Here is a 24,732-nt window from a genome sequence, read left to right as displayed (position 1 = left end):
GCACATCTCTGAACCCAAGGCCAGGCTCCCCCAAGGCCAGTCTCCAAAGGCTATTTATTTGCTACCATTTCCGTTGAGTTCATTCCATTCCCAAGCTCCTGTAAGACAAAGGCAGCAAAGTACAGGTGAAATAGCAAGAAAACAGATCTCCCTTGGAGCCCTGCTGGAGCACCTGAACCGTGACAGAGCTTTGATCCCTCGTTTTGTCTTTCTCCTCCACCACTTCTCCCTCCTCTCAATGAGTCAATCACTGAAAATCACTGTCTACACCAAATGATAAACTACAAAATGAAGTTCTGCGTGTGTGTGTGTGTGTGTGTGTGTGTGTGTGTGTGTGTGTGTGTGTGTGTGTATATATATATATATGGTGATATGTGTTCCCCAAAATATTGTGCACCCTAATAAACTTATCTGGGGTCAGAGGACAGAACAGCCACTAGATACAGAGGCCAGAAAACGGTGGCACACACACCTTTAATCCTAGCAGTCCTAAGGCAGAGATCCATCTGGATCTCTGTTGAGTTCAAAGCCACACTGGAAACAGCCAGGCATGGTGACACACGCCCTTAATCCCAGGAAGTGATGGCAGAAAGGTACATAAGGTGTGAGGACCAGGAACTAGAAGCTTTTAGGCTTTTGAGCAGCAGTTCAACTAAGATCCATTCTGGATGAGGACTCAGAGGCTTCCAGTCTGAGGAAACAGGATCAGCTGAGGAAATGGCAAGGTGAGGTTAGCTGTGGCCTGTTCTATTTCTCTGATCATTCAGCATTCACCCCAATAATTGGCATCAGGTTTGATTTTATTAATAAGACCTGTTTAAGATTCGTGCTATATGTGTACACACACGTACACGTACACACGTACACGTGTATACACACACACACACACACACACACACACACACACACACACACACACACACACACACACACGGAGGAAGAAACGTAATTTGCCCCAATCTGTACCTGGTTGTTCTTCCAGAATATCTTGGATGTCCAAGGCCAGTGTCTGCCTACACTGAACTAAACTGCCCACTCTGAAAACAAGTTTTGCTGAAACTCTACGAACAGCTGGATTTGACTCTGAGGGTCAATTCCTAGATTCTGTGCTATTAAGAACAGCTACAGATGGCTAGTCTTCACTGTGAAAGGCAGTGAATTTCAAACACATGAAGATGCATACACAAACTCATACTCTATACTGAAAGGAGAGGGAAACTTTAGGAAAAGGTTAAAAGGAAAAAGGATGTGCTTTGACACTAACCCCTTGAAGAGAAATCTCAAATCCCCAAAAGTGACCATCCGTATACTAGAACTTACATGAGCCAAAGACATCCACCATGATGGACTATGTACCCTAAAACCACAAGCCAAAATATATCTCTTCTCCCTGAAGTTACTTTTTGTCAGCTACTTGGTGACAGCAACACAAAAACTAACAGGAAAAAAAAAATGGTGGGAGCTAAGGCAATGTCAGCAGTTAAGAGATCTTCGGAGGGCCAGACTCGAGTTCCCAACACCCACAATGGGCAGCTCACAGCCACCTATAACTCAACTCTAGGAGACTCAACACCCTCTTCTAGCCTCTGTGGGTAGCCACATGCTTATGTGCATACACATACATAGAGGTACACATAATAAAAAACCAATGGAATCACCGCTGCATTAGACCTGACCCATGTGGTCTGCAGGATTTTGAAGAGATCTGCAGGAGGTACACAGGTAAAGAACTGAAGACTAGAAAAGAGTAGAAAGGTATAGCAGAGCTTAATGGGTCGTTGTGGAGGGCTATTCTAAACGGAGCTCCAAAGACTGGGAAGAGAAGACAAATGCAAACAGTAAAGCCAAAGTCTCAGTAGGCAAGGCATTTGCCACACAAGCCTGGTAAGTCAAAATCCAACCCCAGAACCAACATAAAAGTGGAAATAGGAACCAACTCCGCAAAGCTGCCTCTCACCTCTACACTTGTACTACGGGCGTGCCCTGCCTCCCATTCAATTTATTTATTCAATCAATAATTTTTTTTTTGATTTTTAAAGAATTTGTTTTGGTTCTCAAAGTCTCAGGGTAGACAGTACAGCAGGAGCATGAGGCAAGAGGACACACTATAACCATAACCAGCAGGCAGGCAGGGCTGAGACTGATATTGGTGCTTAGCTTGCTTTTTCCTTCTTATTCAGTCTGGGACCTCACCCTATGAAATGATGCCATCCACATTCTTCCCTGCTGTTAAGTCTTTCTGAAAACACCTGCATAAACACACCCAGAGGTATGTTCCCACGGTGAGTCTAAATCCCAAATTGACAATGAAGATTAGTTACCTCTATCCAGAACAGACTAGAAACTATAATGTTTCACTTTGGTAAAGCATCTGGCTGCATTCTATGTCCTAAAAAACATGAATATGGTGAACTCAAAGGTAACAGACTAATCTGGTGGAAGAAATTCCCTGACAGTGTAACAAGCTGTGGGACGGTTGCTGCTTGTTCCATTTGCCTAGGTTTACAGCAAGAGAAAGCAACAAGTAAAGCAAAAAGATGGAAAATGAGAAAAGGAGCTCGAGTCTGGTTAAAGTTGAGAACAGGGTAATCTGGACAACGTAGCTGAAAATTGTTGACAACATTAGCACTTTTAAAGAGAAACCTCATGCTCTGCACTTGGGACAATAAGGAAAGTGCTCTGAGCCGGGCGGTGGTGGCGCACGCCTTTAATCCCAGCACTCGGGAGGCAGAGCCAGGCAGATCTCTGTGAGTTCGAGGCCAGCCTGGGCTACCAAGTGAGCTCCAGGAAAGGCGCAAAGCTACACAGAGAAACCCTGTCCCGTAAAACCAAAAAAAAAAAAAAAAAGGTGCTCTGGGCGCAGGACTTGGCCTATTGAGAACTCTGGGCAATCTTGCCCAAGTATCACTTAGGGATGTGTTTTCTGCCCATCAAGAACAGAAGCAGCAGTTGTAATCAAGAGGACCATGCTACATCTCAAACTGGAAGAACCTGGTGTCACCCACTGGTGCTGATTTGCAAATATTTTGCAAAGTGCAAACTCAAATCAGCTAAAGCACAGGTCATAACCCCAATACTAAACAGAGTCGCAAAGTTTGGTGTTTGCCCCACTATGTTTCAGTCTTACTTTTAGCCCATCACTGCTTGGTATCCTCCCAATCTATACTTTTAGAATGGAAATGTTTCCTTTGTGCCACTGTCTATTAGAAGTATGTAACTTTGTTTTTTAATATTTACAAGGGCTCAGATCTAAGAGTGTGTCTCATGGCTCATGTGAGGCTTTGGATTTACAAGGACTTTTATACAGAATATATTTCTCATTTTTTTTAAAGATTTATTTATATATTTTATGTACATGGATGCTCTGTCTTCACGCGCACCAGAAAGAGAGCATCAGATCTCATTACACATGGTTGTAAGCCACCATGTGGTTGCTGGGAATTGAACTCAGGACCTCTGGAAGAGCAGCCAGTGCTCTTAACCTGAGCCATCTCTCCAGCCCATATTTCTCATTTTCAAATGTAAAAAAAATCCTCACATTGATCCTCCCCATCTGATAGTATTGTTTAAGGGGACTGTGGAACTTTCAGAAGGTAGAGCCTAGCTAGAAGAGGGGGTGACTGTGATGCGGGCCCTAAGGCTTAGTCTCGTTACTTAACACTCGAACTGCTCTGCTAAGAGCCACTTCCATGGTCCTGCCTTTCCATGATGGGACTGTACCTTGAAATACTAAGCAAAATAAATTCTTCGTACCTTAAGTTGCTCCTTTGTTGGGTGAGCTAGTTTTCTTTTGTTGCTATGATAAAACACTGACTAAAAGCAACACAGAAGAGGAAAAGATTTATTTGGTTATACTTCCAGGTCACAGTTCATCACTGAGGAAAGTCAGGGCCAGAACCATAGAGGAACACTGCTTGCTGGCTCTCACTCTGGCTCATGTTTAACTAGCTTTCTGACACAGCCCAAGACCACCAGCCTAGTGTTGGAGCTGCTCTTGGTGGGCTGATCCCTCCTGCATCAATTAATAAGACAATCTACCACAAGAATGCCCACAAGCCAATGTGATGTAGACAATTCTTAACTGAGGTTCTCCTGTCCAATGACTGACTACAGACTGCACTGACAAGTGATGCTAACAATACAAATGTCAATTAGTGCTTATGCTAGTTTCTGGCTAGTGATAAATCCAGCCTTTGGTTTTTGGCAGTTGAAGGACAGAAACAAATTCAATCTGGCTACAACAAATGTCAGCAGTAATGAAGGAAAAGGGTACATGGTATTTTGAAATTACTATGAGCCCTTCCCCTACATGTCCAGACACTTTCAGTCACCAAAACCCCTGCCCAACTTTTTAAAAAGGGTCTCACTATGTATCCCTAGCTGGCCTTGAACTCAAGAGAGGTCCACCTGCCTCTGCCGCCCAAGTGCTGGGATTTAATGTGACACCACACCCATCATCCCTCACCTAATTCCAACTACGACATTTGTCTTTCCAACTGGAGGACTTACAAAATTCCGTAGGGAAGAATCAAACTGGTGAGGCTTTTCTTTATCCTACTTATTACATTATATTCATCTGAGCCTCTCAGCAGTTAGATGACTCAGCCAAGGTTAAGCAGCTAATAAAGGTACATCTGCACTTATCTACACATCAAATGCCTTTTTCTGACTATGGTGATATTTCAACAAAGTTGGTTTTTATAAACTTGAGAGGCAGATAGGACAAGTGCTATCTGTTAAATCATATTGCTAACTTCTTTTAATATTATCAACCTATTTCAGGTTTAGTTCTAACATTTATCTTCTCTTACAAATCCTATATACTTGCCTAATTCAGGTATCAGCCAACCTTTTCTGTGTAGGGCTGGACAGCTAGAATGTTAGGCTTTGTGGGCCACAGCAGCAGCTTCTGTAGTATTCAACACATCACTATAATACAAAAGCAATCACGGGTGAACATATAAGTTCTATGGGTCTGTGCTGTGTATCAGCCTATGATCATAATTTACTGACACTTGTTCTAACTAATCTCCTTATCTCTTCTATCAGAAAATACACCATATACACTGCTATCTCAGCCCTGTACCTTCTCAATGAATCCGATTCCCCTTGCCTACCAGGCAAGTTTAAACGCTAACCTCATCATCTACCATATCCTTTCCCTGTATGCTACTCAAATCATAGCAGACTACAATCACCTGACAGCTCCTAACTGCCCAAGCTATTTTCTAACACCTGCAGTGCTTGTCTCCATTCTCTGTTATTCCCTATTCAAGGACAACCTCAATGAAAAAGGCTGTGAAAGTCTTTGTGGATGATCAGTGGAAAAATTAATCCTTTCTCACTTTCGTGACCAGCATCTTCTCCAGGTAAATCTGTCTGGCAGTTATCATCTACATGTTTGTAGTCAGAAGATTTCCTGTGTCCCAGCCTGCCAGCGGTTGGGACAAATCTCTCCCACTCGCGTCCCCTAAGTAAACACACAGAGGCTTACATTAATTATAACTGCATGGCCATGGCTCAAGCTTTTTTCTAGCTAGCTCTTAGATCTTAAAATTAGCCCATGACTATTAATCTATGTATTGCCACCTGTTCCGTGGCTTTACCTGCATCCCATTACATGTTGCTCCTTGGGGGGCTTGCTGGTATCTCTCCTTCTTCCTGTCTCTCTCTTTGAATTTCCTGCCTGCCTCTAAGCTGCCTTGCCATAGGCCAAACAGCTTTATTTATCAACCAATCAGAGCAACACATATTTGCAGCATATAGAAAGACATTCCCCCATCACATGCTGAATGTTACAATCAACTTTTCACATGCCTACGTGTTTTAATTTACTAGGCACTCTTGAAAGTAGAACTTGTATCTGAAATATCTATGTACTCATTTCAGTACTTCATATACATCAGGCACTTATAACATTGAAAGGTTTATTCTGCATAATTTGTCATCTACAAATGACTGTTCCCTAAGGTTCTCGGGAGCAGGGACTGTGTCTTACTCAACTATATCTCTAGCTATTATCGTAAAACAAAGCAGCCAGTATCTGGTGACTTAAAAGGCTCCTCCGATTCTAGAATTCTTGACTCAGCATCAACGATTCTTCAGTTAGCTTCATGGGCTTGGACCTAGTCCTCACCCCAAGATCTTTTTTGAAGCTAGCCAGGTAACTAGTTAAGAATAGGCATCCATCAAGATTGTACAAAGTTAGAGGAATTGGAGATACATGAAAAGACCTCTGTTTTCAGACTTTCTTTTTCCTAACCTCAAGTTGTTGGTTTTGTTTAATTGCTTTTGAAACAGGTCTTGACTAGCCTTGAACTCTTGGTGATCCTCTTGCCATTAGTCCCCTGAGTGAAAGGATTAACCGATGCTCATTACCACAGATGCTTAAACAGTGTCCTTAATACTAGCCATAAACTTACCCAAGAACAAGGTCTAGCCTAGATCAACAGTCTTCTAACAAGTGCCACTTCCTTGATCTTCAAAACGGAGAATTTCATTCAAAGGCTTAAGTCCAATTTCAACTCAAGAAAAAACAATGAGATATATGTGGTAATAATCATCTTGATCGCACTTCAAGGTACACCCCTACAGAGACTGTGTCCAGGGTAAGCCTGCAGCACACCACCACACCTCCCCTAGCTTGGTGAATCTGTGGGAGCAAAGACTAAGCTGCTGATGAGAAAAATAAAAGAATTTTTCTAAGCCCAGAACAGAACATTTCACTGGGTAAGTGAGCCTGTCACAGGCCTGGGGTACTTACTATATCTGCCATTTTAGGATTACGGCTGTCAAGTTTTAATTAGGGTAATTAGAGTTAAAAATATAATTTCATTTCAGAGGTATTCTGAACAGATTCCATTAATTTCTTTTTTAAAAAGCACACAGAGAGGAGACTATATGGAGCTAATGGGATTTTGCCAGAAAAACCAACCAATTTGCCCAGGCCAGAATTTTCAAATTACTGCCAAGAACTCAGCACCTCTGGCAGGCTTAGTCCAAAAGATTGCTGGTTTTCAGCTTTCCTCCCTCCTTCCCTCTTCAGAATTCTAGAAATTTCAATTGGTACCTGCTAATAAATCTAACTCTTCCTCTGACATCACAGTCATCCAATGGCTACAGCTGAAATGTGGCAAAGGGCAAGGGCTCCATCTGATTTGCTCTTTTAAGAACTACTACCAAAAAAAAAAAAAAGAAAAGAAAAAGAAAAAGAAAAAAAGCCGGGCATTGGTGGCACACGCCTTTAATCCCAGCGATCGGGAGGCAGAGGCAGGTGGATCTCTGTGAGTTCAAGGCCAGCCTGGTCTACAGAGTGAGTTCCAGGAAAAGCACAAAACTACACAGAGAAACCCTGTCTCAAAAAAAAAAAAAAAAAAAAAAACTACTAGCACCCACTCCTTTACCCTGGGTTCTTGAACATAACTTTCTGCTTTTGTTTGTACTGGTCCCTTCCCTACCTTAACTCTTTACCAATGTACATAAAATAAAAATAAATCCTAAAACAAAACAAAACAAAAAGTTAAGAACCAATTATGATGGCATACACTTGTCATCCCAGCATTTGGGCAGTAAGGTAGAAGGATGAAGAGTTTGAGGATAGCCTGGACTACATGAGATTCTATCTCAAAAAACAAAAACAAAACAAAAAAACACAATTCATTTATGTTCCCCAGGAAACCCTGTTTTCATCTTTATACATGATCCTGTTAAGAAACACACACCATCTACTATGGTTTGTATCCTTCCCTAAATACTAGATTGTGAAGTTATCTAGGAATCCTTAGTACTAGCAAGAGTCCTAATGCACAGGACAAGACTCATCAAATATTTGTTGAATGGCCAACAATAGGAGAAATTGGGTCTGACAAAACACAGGTAGCTGAGTGTACTAAGCCTTAAGGTTCTCAATGCCTAGAAATATCCAGTAGAGTCCTTTTCTCCTCCAATTCGGCATCACTCTGAAAGACCTTCCATTGATCCCAAATGATGACTGATCACTCCCATTAGAGCATGCTCATTCCTTAGACCTTGAAAAGGAGATGAGAAAGCAAAAGCAAGCAGAGCCCCCCAATAACTATATTACCACTGGTTTTAAAAGAAATTTCCTCCAGTCTTTGAAGGGCTAAAAGGGCAGGACCTGGTCTTCAATTGAATATCTATGAGGGTAAAGGTGGGCCCTGGTGAAAAAAAAAAAAAAAAAATTCAGCAGCTGGAATTATAATTGTGTCTCAAATGTTGTTGAACGTCACCACCGACAATATCCTACGTAACAATAAACAGTCAAGACTTTTTGCTCTGACTTCTCTCAGCTTCCATTTCCTTTCCTAACCTACTCTGGTAACTTGGAAGAAATTAACATGCAAAAGAGCTTACTCTACTATTTAATATGTATTAAGTATTAAATAAGTGACTTTTCCATCTGAGGAGGTGGTCTATAACTAGGCACTAGCATGATTTTATAAGGTGAGGAAAAAAATAACAAAGGTGGATACAAGTTCACCAACCTTTTCACAATTTGTTCAGGGCAACACTCCTGCTGCTGATCCTAGGAGAGGACTACATTTTCAGAACCACAGTGCTAACAATTATAACAGATCCATTTCATGGTAATCAAGAGTCTCCCCCATATAGATCCATTTCTTTTTTGTTTTGTTTTTTCGAGACAGGGTTTCTCTGTGTAGATTTGCGCCTTTCCTGGAGCTCACTTGGTAGCCCAGGCTGGCCTCGAAATCACAGAGATCTGCCTGGCTCTGCCTCCCGAGTGCTGGGATTAAAGGCGTGTGCCACCACCGCCTGGCTGATCCATTTCTAATTAGGAACCACTGCAACACTTCTGACAGTCAGGCTCTAGACAGCCTCTGTTGAAGGTCCTGAAATGCCCTGCCCATAGAAGAATCTTGTGAGGTTGAAGATTCTAGACTATTCTAGTGAGACTGAAAAAAAAAAAAAAAATCCAAACTCAATTCCTCGTAAAGCAGTCAGATGTGATGGTACATGCATTTAATCCCAGCACTTGGGAAGCAGAGGCATATGAGTTCAAAACCAGGCTGATCTACATAGTATAGTGGTTCTCAACCTTCCTAATGCTGAGACCCTTTAGTACTTCATGTTGTGGTGACCCCCATCCATAAAATCATTTTTGTTGCTGCTTTGTAACTGTAATTTTGCTAGTTATGAATGCAAGTATCTGATATGCAGGCTATCTGATATGGCATCCCTGTTGAAGGGGACTTCCAAAAGGGTTACAACCCAGAGGTTAAGAACTGCTGTTCTAATCCAACCTTCCTTCTCCTCTACCCTATTTTCTAAAGATCTGCCATAACCGGCTCAGATGACAAACAATCCACTAGCTAAGCTGTGTGAGCTAGCTTACTCTGTGAGTTCTAGGCCAGCCTGGTCAGCTCCAGGGCAGCCAGGGCTATGTAGAGAGACACTGTTTCAAAAAAGAACTTTAAAATTGCCAGTTATAAAATGCAAAAGAAGCCGGGCGGTAGTGGCACACACCTTTAATCCCAGCACTCGGGAGGCAGAGCCAGGCGGATCTCTGTGAGTTCGAGGCCAGCCTGGGCTACCAAGTGAGTTCCAGGAAAGGCGCAAAGCTACACAGAGAAACCCTGTCTTGAAAAACCAAAAAAAAAAAAAAAAAAAAAGCAAAAGAAATCAAAGTGCATTGACCCTTCGGATATGCTGTGGTTTTACCTATCTGCCACATGCAATCGTGTACCCCAATCTGAGAAAACTAGCATCCTAAGAACTTAGTCAAATACCTTGAGTTACACATATTTATTGGCATCCTCTTTGTCAGGTACTCTACATCCTACAGTGACCATGAAGAAGTCATCTTGCTCAGAATATGCCTACTTTTCACAAATAGGAGCTGCTGCTAATTGCAGCTATAAGAAAAAGAAGCAGATACTAACTCCTAAGTAAAACAGGTTTTATTTTAATCAGATGTCATGGCATCGGACCCACTTCCTCCACTACACATTCCCAGTTTACCAATATTAGGGATAGGAAATGCAGTTTTAACAAAGATAAGGTCTACTGAGCCTTGGCTATTTTGCTATTTTTATCAAGTCCTATGATGATAGGTCAGGACACAAACTGAACGTTCCTCATAAAATAAAGAGATCTCACTTAGGCCCAGGAGATTTAACAGCACAATAACCAGTTGAAGTCTCTTTAATGTTAAGACAGACACACCTATAATCCTAGCCTAGCACCTTAGTAGAGGGAAGAAAAATAAAAAGTTCAGGGTTATACTTGGCTATAAAGCAAATTAGAGGCTAAACAGGTTAAGAATATGAATTCACCAAGTTTGAAAGATAAAAGAGAAAGAAAAACAAAAACAAACAGAGCAATTGGTACATAGCTTGGGTATCAATGAGACAAGTACTAAGTGTGGGTCTCATAAACTTGAGGACAGATACGTTACTGTCTAAAGAAGCTTAACCATATAGAAGTAGTAAGAGAAAACACCAAGATTGTAAAGTTGTAAACTCAAGGCTTCTTCCATGCTAGGGTGATGCTGGCACAAGATTTCCCAAAGAATACATTTACAGGGTCCCCAAAAAGCCATGTGGAAATATACACAGACAAAGCAACAAAGAATCACAAGACAGGAAGTCCTGGTGGAGGATTCGAAGAATGAACCCTTCTGAAGGGCCTACTCCCCCTCTTCTAACTGGGACTGCTTCTAGTTCACATCAGACTCCAGCTCCTGCTGCTCTCTATTCCAACACCTATTATCAGGCAGCTCCCCAAAGCATGGAACTCCAGCTCCAACACACACACACACACACACACACACACACACACACACACTTTTTAAAGAAAATTCCTGTTCTAAAAACATATAAGCATAGACAATGACTTCGTGAAAGGTTCCAAAAATACCAAAAATTGACAATGAAATTTTTAAGTTCCTGCAAAGCAAACAATCATCGGAGTGAAGCAACAGCCTACAAAATGGGAGTCTTTGCCAACTATACATTAAACAAAAATATACCTTGAATATATAAAAGAACTGTAATTTTTAAATACAAAAAAACGCACATCCATTCAATAAATAAGCCAATGAACTGAATCAAGTTCTCAAATACAAATGGCCAATAAATACGTGAAGAAGTAGTAACGATTCCTAGCCATCAGAGAAATCAAAGGATAACAAGTGCTAAGAAGGGTATGGGGAAAGATGAACCTGCTGGTGAAAATGTAAACCGGTGTACCCACTATGCAAAAGTCAGCGTGGAGGTTCCATAGGGGGTGGGAAAACCTAAACTAGAACCACCATGTGGCCCAGCTGTATCACTCTTGGGTATACACCCAAAGGACTCTTAAGTTAGCATACTACAAAGATACATGAGCATCCATGTTTATTGCTGCACTACTAAAAATAGCCAGGAAATGGAACCAGCCTAGCTATTGATAGATGAATGGATAAAGAAAATGTGCTACATACACACAATGGAATTTTGTTCAGCCACAAAGAAAAGCAAAATCATGACATTTTCAGTAAAAATGGCTACAACTGGAGATCATTATGTTTGGATAAGCAAGACTCAAATAATCACATTTTATCTTATACAAAGATTATGGGTAGGAGTAGTGGTGTGGGTGGGTGGGTGTGGGTGTGTGTGTTAAAAGTAGAAAGACCAAGAGATCTTACTGGGAGGGACTGGAAGGGGAAGAAAGGGGCAGGGGAGAGTAGAACGTAGAAATGGGGACTTTGAGGGAGGGATAAGGGACCAGGAAAAGGAGGGCAGAGAGCATAAGGGAAGGCAATAGGGAGGTAGGGTAAGAACAAATTACAATATATGTATGAACGTGAAATAATGAAACCCATTCATTATTTTGTATACAAAATACAAAAAAAAAAAATCTCTCTTCACATTATCAGTCATTCTTGTAACACACATGCCAGGACTATCTCAGGATCTAACTCAAAATAAAAATGCCATAGGTCCAAGACAACATGTACTCAGGGCCTAACAACCTAGGGGCCACCTGTTTATGATCTCTGATCTAGAGAATAAGATACTCTGAAGAGATCTACAACAGAAAGCTCTTGGTTGTCCCCAAGGTTAAAGGAACTGTTTTCTCTCAAAGGGGCTGCTTCTCTGAAGTTCACAACTAAAGCACTGTTTTCTTTGCAAAAGAGCCAAACTGCCTTCATTAGATGCCCTTGGGAGTGAACAGTCCCATCTAAATGTCTGCTACCCCTTGAAGCACGATGGCACTCCATTCTTCTACTGCCTCTGGATTCCTTCAAGAGTTCCACAAAAACAAAAACACCTTTGCCCGATAAGACAAAAAGATGAAATAGTAACTCAATTCCAGGAAGGTTTATTGTTAGAAAAACATTTGTTTTTTTTTATTTACAGGTCTCCCAAGCTATATTTATGGTCACACTACACTACATTACGCACGCACGCACGCGCGCGCGCAGAGGTTTATAGGACTCAACAGAATCTACCTCTTAGGGCTGAGGTAGAACCAAAAAGATTTTTAAAGGGCTTAGCACATAGCTTTAAGTATCAGCTCTACTAACACAAATACATGATACCATAATGGCATAATCACAAAATGGGCACACACAATTCACTGTAGCTATTAATATGAAGGCAGATTCAGAACCCAGGTCTGTAGCATGAATCTTCAAAGTTCTTATTAATAAAATCAAACCCGAGGCCAGTTATTGGGGTGAATACTGGAAGGTCAGAGAAACAGAACAAGCCATAGCTATCTCACCCCGCCGGATCCTCAGCTGGTCTTGTCTCCTCAGACTGGAGGCCTCTGAGTCCTCATCCGGAATGGGTCTCAGCTGAACTGCTGCTTGAAAGCCTGAAGCTTAACCAGCCAAATGCTGCTAGTTTCTGGTCCTCAGGCCTTATATACCTTTCTGCTTTCTACCATCACTCCCTAGGATTAAAGGCTTGCTTCCTGGGATTAAAGGCATGAGTCACCACGCCTGACTGTTTCCAATGTGGCCTTGAACTCACAGAGATCCCAGATGGATTTCTGCCTCTGGAATGCTAGGATTAAAGGCGCGTGCTATCACTGCCTAACTAGTGGCTTTTCTGTTCTCTGACCCCAGATAAGTTTATTAAGGTACACAATATTTTGGGGAACACAATACCATCACACAGGTCAGATTTTTTTTTTAAACAAAATTCAAATTGACCAGTAGCCTAATAGCCCTCTGGTGAATGTCTCCAGTGGAAGCTCCAACACCCCCAGACTTTTTTTTTTTTTTTTTTTTTTTTTGGTTTTTTCGAGACAGGGTTTCTCTGTGTAGCTTTGCGCCTTTCCTGGAGCTCACTTGGTAGCCCAGGCTGGCCTCGAACTCACAAAGATCCGCCTGGCTCTGCCTCCCGAGTGCTGGGATTAAAGGCGTGCGCCACCACGCCCGGCTCCACCCCCAGACTTTTAACAAATGCCCTACAGACACAGAATCAAGAGCTGACTAATGTTTAACATTAAGGAACAGCCAAGACCATCTATTTCCCCCAACCAGGTAATTTAAGGCACATTTTCTACTATTTGCTCATAGAACAAAGAAAAAAGGCTCTAAGACATGATCTATGTTCATGCCAGCCTTCAAAGTGATTTGGTAAAACTACAGAAAATAAACACCCAGCAAGGTTCCACTGGCAGGATAAAAGCTAACAAAGAAATGGTCATTTTTCCCTGAGCAAATACACAAGTAATAGGTGAGCTGAGAGACTGGCATCTTTAGGTCTGTGTTTCCTTTCCTCCTCCTGCACTTTAAAACAATCCCTCTACATACAACGGAAGAAGGAATCTTAACTGAGAAAACAGCTACACAGACTGACCTATAAGCAAGTCTGTAGGGCATTGCCTTGATTAATGAGGGATGTGAGAGGGCCCCCGCTCACTGGGGGTGGTTGCCACTCTGTGCAGCTGGTCCTAGACAGAGTAATAAAAAGCAGGCTTGGGGCTGGAGTTCAGCAGTTAAAAGCACTTGCCACTCTTGCAGAGGATCTGGGTTCAATTCCCAGCACCCACGTGGTGGTCCACAACCATATGTAACTCCAGACCTAGGGGATCGATCCTTCACTCTCTTCTGATCTCCATGCATACACACAGCACAAACATATATATACACACACACACACAAGCAGAACAGTCACACACATAAAGTAATATATACTTGTTTTTTGAGACAGTATTTCTCTTTGCATAGCCCTAGCTGTCCTGAAACTAAAAAGCAGGAAAGAAGGGGGGCTGAGCAAGCCGTGGGAGCAAGTCAGTAAGTTCCTCTGTATCGTTCCTGCCTTCAGGTTCCCGCCCTGACTTCCCTGATGGACTAGAATCTGTAAAAGAAGAAGGGAGGAAAAGGATTTACTGTAACTGAAAAAAAGTATGTAGGTGTTGCTTCTGGGTAGAGTCTGGGGAATAGAGTCCAGAAACAGAAATACTGGCATTTAATCATTTGTAAATCGAGTCAGAATATTAGAAACAAGGTGCATCTCAAAAAACAGCCACTATCCTTATACTACAAGACTGACCAGCTCAGATATTCAAGTGATTTCTCCTAATTCTAAAGACGAGCTCACATAACTCTTGCTCATTACCACAGCCCAAGATTTCCTTTCCTATGGAAACCCTGCCAGTTACCCATTACTTCTGACAAATGACTCATGGATTCTTCACATTAAAACTTCCTCACCATTTTACTTTGTGTACTTTTAGTAACATCACCTAATTTTCCCTTTACATGGTAAGGAAAGCAGATACAGACTATTAACCCCACCTTATAAATGAGAAAATGAAGTTCAGTAAGAAAAAATGGTTTCTCATGTTTACCATATCAGTACCATATAAGAAGAGTAGACCTTCTTGTCCCAAGTTTAGTTGTCCAAGATACTAACTACTTCATTATCATTTTTTTTTATCCCCCCACAGAGAATATAACGTCACAGAAGACCAGAGAGTACCTGAATGGGCTCCAGTTTGGCCCACTACCTTCAACTTTATCCCTAATCTTCAAGGATTAACAAAGGCATACTTATTAATCTTTTTGAAAAAAATGTTTTAAAGATTTATTTAATTATTTTATTATTGTATTTTATGTGTATGAGTATTTTGCCTGTATGTTTGTGTGCCACTTTCATGCAGAGGCCAGAAGAGGGCACTGGAGCCCCCTGGAACTGGATTTACAAGACAGCTGTAAACCGCATGTGGGTGGTGGGAATCAAACCAGGTCCTCTAGAAGAACAAATGTTCTTAACCACTGAGCCATCTCTTGCTCGCCCACGGGTACAGGGGTGTGTGTGTGTGTGTGTGTGTGTGTGTGTGTGTGTGTGTGTGTGTGTTTTCTGGCAATGCCAGGCTTGTACAGTTACCCACTGAGCCATCTCAAGAACCCACTTACGCCTTTAGACCCCTCAGGAAATGCTAAATTGTTGGAAGAAATCATGACCACAATACACTATCCTAAGTAATTTTTTTTCTTTAAGAGAAAGGAGTCCTTCAAGATGAGAACTTCTATGTTCCCTTCATTTCTATTTTCATTTTCTAGGACTCCATGCAGCAAAGCAGTCAAAGACAGTCACAGTGGTGAGTTTTGAGAATCACAATTAGTAAACTACAAATTGATCAAATTCGAAAATCACAATTCAACTACTGCACACAAAACAGAGACCTACTTCACATCAAAAGAAAGTAGTAATTTAATATGAAACTTATTGAAACAATTGAGTAACAGGCAGAGGAAAAAGAGAATATCAAAAACAAATCAATACACTAGAAGTCAAATAATCAAAGCCTCCTTACCTAGTGGTATTATCCAACAATTATGCTATTTCCAATATGAACTTCACCTCAGGATCTTGCCTGAGAAGCAAAGGTAGGAATGGGATATAAACTGTCCCTCTTTTTAATTTTATTAGGGAATGTGCGTAGAGTGTTCTCACCATAACACCCATGTGGAGGTCAAAGGACAATTTGCAAGAGTTGGTTCTTCACCACATGTGGATCCCAGGAATCAAACTCTGGTCATGAGGCTTATCAGCAAATTTCTTTATCCAATGAGCCATCTAGCCCTACCCCTGATTTGTTTTACTTACCCATTTCCCTCCCAGCATTGAAAATAATAGAAATTATGTCTTACTTGGTTTTTATGTTCTCTACTAGGAGAGTAGTACAGTAAGTACACAAATTGCTACAATAACTAACTGAGCGTCGAGATGGAAGACAGGCTGTTGGGATTTCCAAACATAATTGTGATACACCATTAAGGTAACACAGTAGCCCTATTTACAACCCTAACTATAAAAAAGGGGCTATTTAAATTGTTGTGAAAAATTAATAATTTAAGGTGAGATTTTAAGCAAAGTTATCTTGTGTTCCACTGACTCATGCACAGCTCTCATTATTATGGCAGCACCATTCCTCAGTGATAGCTTATAGCTATCTAGAAGAACAAAGTCCAAAAGCCTGAAAATGGTCTGTGGGAACAAGCAACATTTGACTTCACAGTATAGCGTGATCAGACCTAACACAAAGAAAACCTAGACCTACAAACCGATGGGTTACAGAAATGACCCTTTTAAATCTACTGCTGGGTTTGCTTTCACTAGCACGAAGAATTACAAAGCAAACTAGACAAACAGATGAAGAGAAACCATGCAAACATCACCTTTAACTAAGCTTACAAAAATCTTTAATAAACAGGAGACAGCTAAATACCAGATAAATGCCTCCAGAGTGAAGAAAACCTGGCCAAAAACATTAAGTTGCTAAACTTGGTCTTCTAAAAAAGAATATTTGGAGTAAAGCAATCATTCCTGGCTTGACAAACTTAACATTCATTCTCTATAGATGTCATTTCAAAGGCCAGGTGTCCTGAAATAGGGTTATCTACCTCATAAGGCTAAATAAAGCTCTGCAAAAATGCTTGTCTGGGGCTAGGCATGGTGGCACACACCTTTAATCCCAGCACTGAGGAGGCAGAGGCAGGTGGATCTCTGTGAGTTCGAGGCCAGTCTGGGCTACAGAGTGAGTTCCAGGAAAGGTGCAAAGCTACACAGAAAAACCCTGTCTTTAAAAAAAAAAAAAAAAAAAAAAAAATTACCTATTTCAAGCCAGGCAGTGGTGGCACACACCTTTAATCCCAGTACTCTGGAGGCAGAGGCAGGCTGGAGGCAGAGGCAGGCGGATCTCTGAGATGAAGGCCAACCTTGCCTACAAAGTGAGTTACAGGACAGCAAGGGCTTTACAGAGGAAATGGGGGTGGAGGATTATCTATTCCAGAGCCAGCTAGATGGTTCAGCAAGTCAAAGTACCTGCACTGCAGATCCTGAGGACATGACTGGATCCTCAGAATGCAGGGTGAAAGGAAAAAAATCAACTCCCTAGAAAGGACCTTAGTTATTCAGATGAACAAACCTGAAAATTTGCCACCTAATAGAAAGTCTGAAAAGCAGGTCTCTAGACTCCTATCCCTAATAAGAAAGTCCCTGATACAGTCCCACCCTGTTCTGTCTTGCTCAAGCCCATCATCCACTCCTCTCCCCACTCCGCTATTATCAAAGTCACTAAAATCTGTTGCTCTTCTAGAAAAGGAGTTCCTTGGGCTCTTTTACTCATTTTTTGGTTTTCTGGTGCCTAGCTAAGGTAATAAAACTTATAAAACAGCATACCAGAACATAAGAGTATGTTACAAGATGTTGTCTAGGGAAAATATAAGATTATCCTGGCTTAACAAAAGCAGTCTTTGCAGCTGGACAGAATCTACATGCTTAGCAACTAATATTTCCCTTTCCACAACTAGGGTTTCCACCACTCAGTTTAGCCCAGTGGTTCTCAACCTTCCTAACACTTTGAACCTTTAATACAGTTCCTCATGTTATAGTGACCCCCAGCCATTTTCATTGCTACTTCATAACTAATTCTGCTTCAGAGTGGTGTCTCAGTGCCTAAGACCATTGGAAAGCACATATTTCCGATGGTTGTGACTGCTGGGTTAGCCAAACTAGATTCTGAAGTCACACTAACCCCCATCTCCCTTCACCACTGGCCCCAGCTCTGATAAAGAACTGGTGTCTATAATAGAGATTAATGAAACGAGAATAAGATAACCACCCTATATGACAAATCCTCCCCTTTCCCTTCTGTATTCCTTTTTTGGTTCCCACTTAAAACTTCATCTATAGAACTGATTAAAATGTGCTTCTTTCCATATCCTCCACTCCAACAATCTTCCTTATTACTTGGTTCACTTTTTTCACGTATACATAACTCTGTGGTTTTCGTCATCTGAAACACCAGAACCTTGGGCCAGTGATACTGCACCTGTCTAACTGGTCTCTACCCATAGTGCTCTAGCTCTCAATCCACTCCCCTAGTAAGTTACCGGAAATAGCCTCCAAAAGATGCACAAAGTCATGGGCCCCCTCACCTCAAGCTAAGAAGGTTCAGTGTCCTTCACACAGTCAACAGGGCCCTTCTGTGAGCTGACTTCTACTCTGTCTACCTTGACAGTCTCGCTACCACCACATCCACTCATCCGAGAATCTTGACAAATTCATTTAATCCCTCTGAGATAGTTTCCTCGCCTACAGGATGGCAATAATAATTTTAGCTACCTCTCAGGGAAGAGGTTAACAAATGTTAAATGTCTACAACTGTACCTGATACAGTAAGTAACCAAAAGTCTCACATAATATTATTACCATTTCTAGAATTACAGTTCTTTCTGCCTTGAATAGTCCTATCTCTGCCTCTACTGTGGCTCCCCAAATTTCATTTTCCTGGTTTGTGTTTAGGCCTAGCCAGCTTCTCCAAGGATGCCTTCTTGACCCAGTAATGCTGAATTGGATGTCATTCCTCTATGATCCTATCCTTATCACAACACTTCTTATATGCCTGTTTTTTGCCTCACTGTATGTACCCAAATCCTCAAGCCTAGTATTGTTTAGTAAATGCCTCAAAACTAGTCTCTGAAGGAAGGCATCATCAGTAATACTTCTTGTAACTCCAGGCTGAGGAGAAGTACCCCAAGTTCCAAGACAGTCTTAGCTACATAGTAAAACCCTTTCTCAAAAAAACTTTTAATTCAAGAAATGAAAAATAAAAACAAAAAACTTTCCAATAATGATGTGTCCACTGAAACAATTACATTTGGAATGTTAAAAAGAAGTCTGGTTTAAACAGCCAAGCAGACCTATCCAAGGTCTATCTAAGGTCTGGAGATTGCTCAATGATTAAGAGCACTGGTTGCTCTTCAGAGGACCTGGGTTCAATTCCCACCACCCACATGGTAGCTCATATCTATCTGAAACTCCAGTCTGTCTAGGGAATCTGACATTATCTTCTGGCCTCCTTAGGCACTGCATGCATATGGTGCACAGAAATATATGCAGACAAAACACCCAAACACATAAAATAAAAACAAATCTACGCATAAACTCCATGTTCAATCTCAAGCACCACAAAAGAAGAAAAAAAATGGCACTTTATCAAACATATTATTCAACACATTCGACTTTAGTAGATAAAGTGGGCTATCAGATTTTTAGAGAGCATAACATAATCATGTTTGTTGTTCTATTCCCCATCTATGAAACACTCCCTACTCCAAAGCCACATTACTATCAGAACAAAATTCCAGCCAACTTTCATAAATATAAAAATCTCACAACAAGACACAGAAATAGCCAGGCATTGGTGGCACACGCCTTATATCCCAGCACTTGGGAGGCAGAGCCAAGCAGATCTGAGTTTGAGGCCAGCCTGGTCTACAGAACAAGATCCAGGACAGGCACCAAAACTACACAAAGAAACCCTGTCTGAGAAACATACAAACAAATAAATAGACACAGAAACATTAACCAAAGTGAATTTTGAAAGGCTAAATGTAACACCTAACCCCACCCTAACCACCTACAGCAGTGAGGAACAATAACATCTAAGACTCTAGACTCCACACTCTAATCCTTTCTGTGTGCCTTTAGGAAAAGAGGGACACAAAAGGGGAGCTTGTCATTGAGGTAATTAATCCACCTAATCAGCTGACCAATTTTAATCCAAGCTGCTGTCATAGTTCTGCTATTCTGATCACTACAGTTATATGCCAAACCCTGAATGGCCAAATAAGCATGCACAGAGAATATGGAATAGTCTGGGTTCTAGTTCAAGGATAGAAAGTCTCCTCTGAAAATACAGGGGCTAGTATAATTCCAGAACTGGCTTCAGCAAAAAAAGCTTCAACTGTACTGTGACGAAGGGGGCTTTGCTGGAGTTCAACCGGGCCTGGATTCCTGCTCTAGGGATGTCATTCTCTGCCACAGATGAGAACTAGTAAATCATTCTGAATTTACTGAACACGGTGAAATGAAGACAGGCAATGGTAGCTTTGGCAGTCACAAAAGGACAAAGACTGAATTATTTCACTTCAGTGTGAAGGTCCTCGTAGTCAAATTTACAGCAGAAAACAGAATGGTGTTTGCCAGGTGTCTTCAACAAGAACTTCGTGTTTGACCAGGAGAGTTTCAGTTAGGGAAGGTTAAGATAATTTGGAGATGTCAGCTGTACAACAATGTAAATATACTTAATCCCATAGACTTGCACACTGTAAAACTGTTGTGATGCCAACTGTTTAAAATATGACATACATACATACATACATATATGACACAATTTCTGAAAGGATCTAACTTTAATGTTACTGTCCCCAAAGTGACTCCAGCTTGACCAATTACATGGCCCTGAGCAAGTCATGTAACACTTCTCTAAGCCTGTTTCTTCTGTAAAGCAGGGGTAATACTTAGTTCATAGACTGTTACAAGGATCAAATGACATGGCCCAGGAAAAATCTTCAGTCCTATGACAGACTCATAGATGTTATTTCTGTAAGAAGCATTTTCACAATCATTTTGTCTCCAGAGCACCCTAAGAGACTTTACACATAAGGAAACAGACTCAAAGGGCCACAAGGAATGGCTAAGCTCCTTGTAGATGTCACCACCAGTTAAATTGTGGGGTCCTAAGGCAAGTGTCCTAATCTGTCTCTATTGCCTGACACCACAAAGACATAAGTCAAGCCCTGCAAACTACTTCACACTAAATTAGAATCCAGATTAAGTTACAGAAGAGTACCTAACCCAGTAGGAAACTAAAACAAATGTGATAACTAAAGCAAACACAGACAGACACCTGCCCTTTAGACATGAGGTACAGAAAGAGGCTGAGACTACACAAGGTCTTTTGAGATGTCCAATAACCTGAGACTCCTGATCCTGAGGCCTGAAAAAGTAGTTCATGTTCAACAAACGACAACATATGGGAGAGGGAAAAAACTGACTGAAAGAAAGGCTACCAGAAAGTCTAGTAATCACCAAGGTAGTCAATTTGTTTAGACAACCTTCCCCTTTCAAGGATCAGTTAAAAGCAAAGAAGGGGTGGTCTACTGAGCCATCCACCTCCCATATCCCACCACTACTCATCTAGACTCTTAAGGATGGGTGAAGCACAGCAGACCTACAGGTCCGAAGAACAAGGTCTCCTCAAGACTCAGCCCTGACTTTTCAGATGATCCCCACAACCAGCATCAAACTCACTGCCGAAGGAAAACAGTCACCAAAGTTAATTTCAGTCCCCTTTACCCCCTCTCTAGGCCTTATTGGAAACAAAAATAACACTATTTGAAGGCAGGGAGTTGAAGCCATTGACTTGAGCTACCTACATCCCTGACCTTCCAACTAAGATCATGGAGAACATATAACACTTGAGGTTGGCAGAAGAGGGAGGCATGCCATAAAGTAAACGGTGGACTTCGGTGAGATCCATAAGCTCAGAATTTCATCTGTGCTTGAGGCTTATAGATCTCTGGGTCTTTCTAACCACACCACTAGCAACAATAAAAATTAAATAAAAAAAATCATCCTAATCACCTTTCCCTCAGAGTTCTGATAGCAAAAGGAGCAGATAGGTCAATGTCTCAGGGAGGAGCCCAGAGTTCATGTTTCTTAACTATACGGTGTTAATCCTAACGGTAAATCAAAATGCCCTCTGCACAGGAGTTGACACATGCTCCTATCGGCAAATAAGTTACTAACAGCTTTGCACTTTCATTTCTCTGCACCTCGATTTCTGCTCCTGTGAGTAAGGACAACTCTGGAAGACCACTGTGGACATTAGGCGACACATCCACGAAGTTGCTGGGTCGGTCTCATAGGACGTTACCTGTTGGCATTTCACGCTCCTGTCCATGTACTAACTCCCTCCCTGAATTCACCAACACCCTCCGAGGCCGCGTCAATTCCTGACCCCATTTCACCAAGGAGAACACTGAGGCTTCCCGCGCAGAGGACTGCAATCAAGTGTGGGACCCAGTCCCAGTCCGAGGGCTGGTCGTTCCCTTCCGCGCCCCAGGTGACAACGACCAAAGGCTGGGCCAGGGTGGCGGGCGAGGCTCTCACACCCGTGGGGGGGATGGGAGGAGGGAGGGAAGGACCAGTTTTGCGCGCCTAAGGGAACCCAAAGAACCGGCCGGGGCTGGGAAGCCGGAAGCAGCCGGGGGTCCCCCGACCGAGGCCAGGGCCAGGCCCCAGCCCGCCCGAGGCCTCCCCGGCGCAACCTCCGCTCCCTCCCCTCCTCCCCTCGCCGGGCGGGGCGGGGCGCGAGCACAAAAGACTCCAACTTCCGAGCGGGCGCCCGCCCACCCCCAACTCCTGGCCCCGGCCCCGCTGGCCGACCAGAAGCAAGCTGCGATCGCCGGGCGGCCAGGGGCGAGCGCAGGTGGCCCCGGGCAGGCGACCCCGGGGGCGGCGGGCCTGGGAGGAGGAGGGGGGCAGCTCAGAGGGAGGGGAGCCGAGAGTTACGCCGGCTCCCAGGACTCCCCGGACGGCCGGAAAAAAAGAGTTTCTAAAAATAGGCAACGGCCCGCCGGAGGAGGGGAGGAAGGAAAAGGCACCGGGAACAGCCCGCCCGCACTCCTCCGGAGCGGCCCGCGGCCCCCACTCACCCGCGCTGAGCTCCGGAGGACGCCGCGCGGCGCGGAAGGCGACGGCGCGGCCGGCTCTCGGGAGGCCGGGAAGGAGGGAGGGAGGGAGAGAGGGTGGGAGGAGGCGGCCCCGGCCGCCGCGTGAGGAGCCGGCGGAGCACACGCGCGCGCGAGTCGCCGCCGCTTCCGCCCCCTCGGCTCCCCTCGGCCCCGCGCCGCTCGCGCGCCCCGCCGCACTGACAGAGGCGCGGGCCCCGCAGCCACGAGTCCTTCTCCTGGCCGCCACCACTCGGCCGCGCGCGGGGAGGGCCGGGGAAGGCGGGCCCCGGCACGCGCGGCCTGCCCGCCGCCTCGGCTCCGGCCCGGTTCTCGGCTGCGTCCTCCTGGACGGGCCGTGCCACCGGAGCCGCCCGAGCACTCGAGCCTCAGCGCCGCCCGGCTCGGGGCCCCGGCTCTCCGAACGCGTGGGCTCCCCGCACACCCCCGCGCCTGGCTTTGGAAGGGTCCCGAGCTTGGGGCGCCGAGAGGAGGAGGAGGGCGGGCCCGGGGCGGGGCCTGACGGGAGGAGGGGCGGGGGTGGCTGGCGGGGGGTCCCGAGGGCTGCCGGGCCGGACGACACGGTGTGGGGAGGAGCGCGCCGAGGGCGGAGCCGAGCGGGGAGAGAGCGTGCCCGGAGGAGGAGCCTCGGGGGCCCCGGCGCCGGCCTACGGAAGCGGAGGCGCTGCCGAGAGGCGCCCGGGCGGGCGCCGCGAGCTTGCCGCGGGCCTGAAGGAGGCGGGCCTGGGAGCACAGCGAGCCGGCGGGAGGGGGGCGTCTGGGCTGGACCCCTCCACGAGCGGGAGCCGGAAGGAGGAGGAGGATCCTCCCGGAGGAGCGGCGGGGTGGTGCTTGAGTGGGCGAGGCCAGGAGCTGGGGCCCCCGGGGTAGCTGCGGGCCGTGCGGGCAGGGTCGTGGAGGAATTGGAGCCGGGTTATTTCACTTTCTAGGAATTAGGGGGCTGCCGCCCGCTGCGAAGGCTGGGGTGGGGCGGAGAGGCTTCGTGGCCCGGGTCTGGGTGCTTGCTCCTCAAAGGGGAAAAAAAAAAAGCTTAGTCGAGTAGTTTTGCCCATGCTGGATGAAATGTTTTCTTACTTGGCCTGGCTGTTGGTTTTCCCTCCTAAATATTGCTTGTGTCAGGATCTCCCATTTCGGTCTCCCACCCACATCCCCGCTCTGGCCTCTCCAAGACAATCCGAGGTCTTCTCGGAGCACAAGAGGACCATTGTCGGCTCCAGCTACAGACCTCCCAGAAGGCTGGATTCTCCCATCCCCTTCAGACCTGTGATTTAATGACCTTCTGGGGAAGGAGACGGGGAGTTTGAGCCGGGGACTGGTGTAGCTCCGTCTGGCCATGTGCTTGCTCTGTAGCCAAGGGTGATGTTGAACTCCTGATCCTTCTGCCTCTACCTTCCAGTTGCTGGAATAAGCAGCGACGCCAGGCCTTTTTAGGTGGGGAATGGGTGATTCGAACAGGGTCTCAGCCTTGCAGAACAATCACTCTTGCCCACTAAGCCGTCTCCCCAGCGCCAAGACCAGGAATTCTTTACTGATTTCTGTACCTTACTGTGTTCCCAAATCTGTACAGTGCCTGTCACAGATTAAGTAAGAAATGTCTGGTGTTCAGTAAACACTTCCATCAGCCAGGCCAGCCTACTCTGTCTTGTTTTACCCCTGCCCCTCACTCCCTTCTCTAGGCACTACTCTTACTGTATTTGCTCGAATAC

General features: G+C 44.2%; 1 protein-coding gene across 5 annotated transcripts in view; it reads right to left on the bottom strand.

The window, feature by feature from the left end:
- Positions 1 to 23,120, bottom strand: part of Raly (RALY heterogeneous nuclear ribonucleoprotein) — an 82,233-nt gene extending 59,113 nt beyond the window's left edge. For 2 of the 5 annotated variants that reach the window (XM_042276555.2, XM_042276560.2), the window contains exon 1: positions 22,991 to 23,045. The gene's annotated coding sequence lies outside the window, so the exon portion shown is untranslated. Of the gene's footprint in view, positions 1 to 22,108; positions 22,579 to 22,990 lie in introns of those variants that run through there. The other 3 variants (XM_042276558.2, XM_042276557.2, XM_042276556.2) reach the window with 3 other exon arrangements.
- Positions 23,121 to 24,732: the final 1,612 nt, after the last annotated feature.

The sequence above is a fragment of the Peromyscus maniculatus genome, chromosome 4 (genome assembly GCF_049852395.1).
Source record: "Peromyscus maniculatus bairdii isolate BWxNUB_F1_BW_parent chromosome 4, HU_Pman_BW_mat_3.1, whole genome shotgun sequence".
NCBI lineage: Eukaryota > Metazoa > Chordata > Mammalia > Rodentia > Cricetidae > Peromyscus > Peromyscus maniculatus.
The sequence above is the reverse complement of the archived record's forward strand: the minus strand, read 5'-3'. Positions and strand labels throughout refer to the sequence as shown.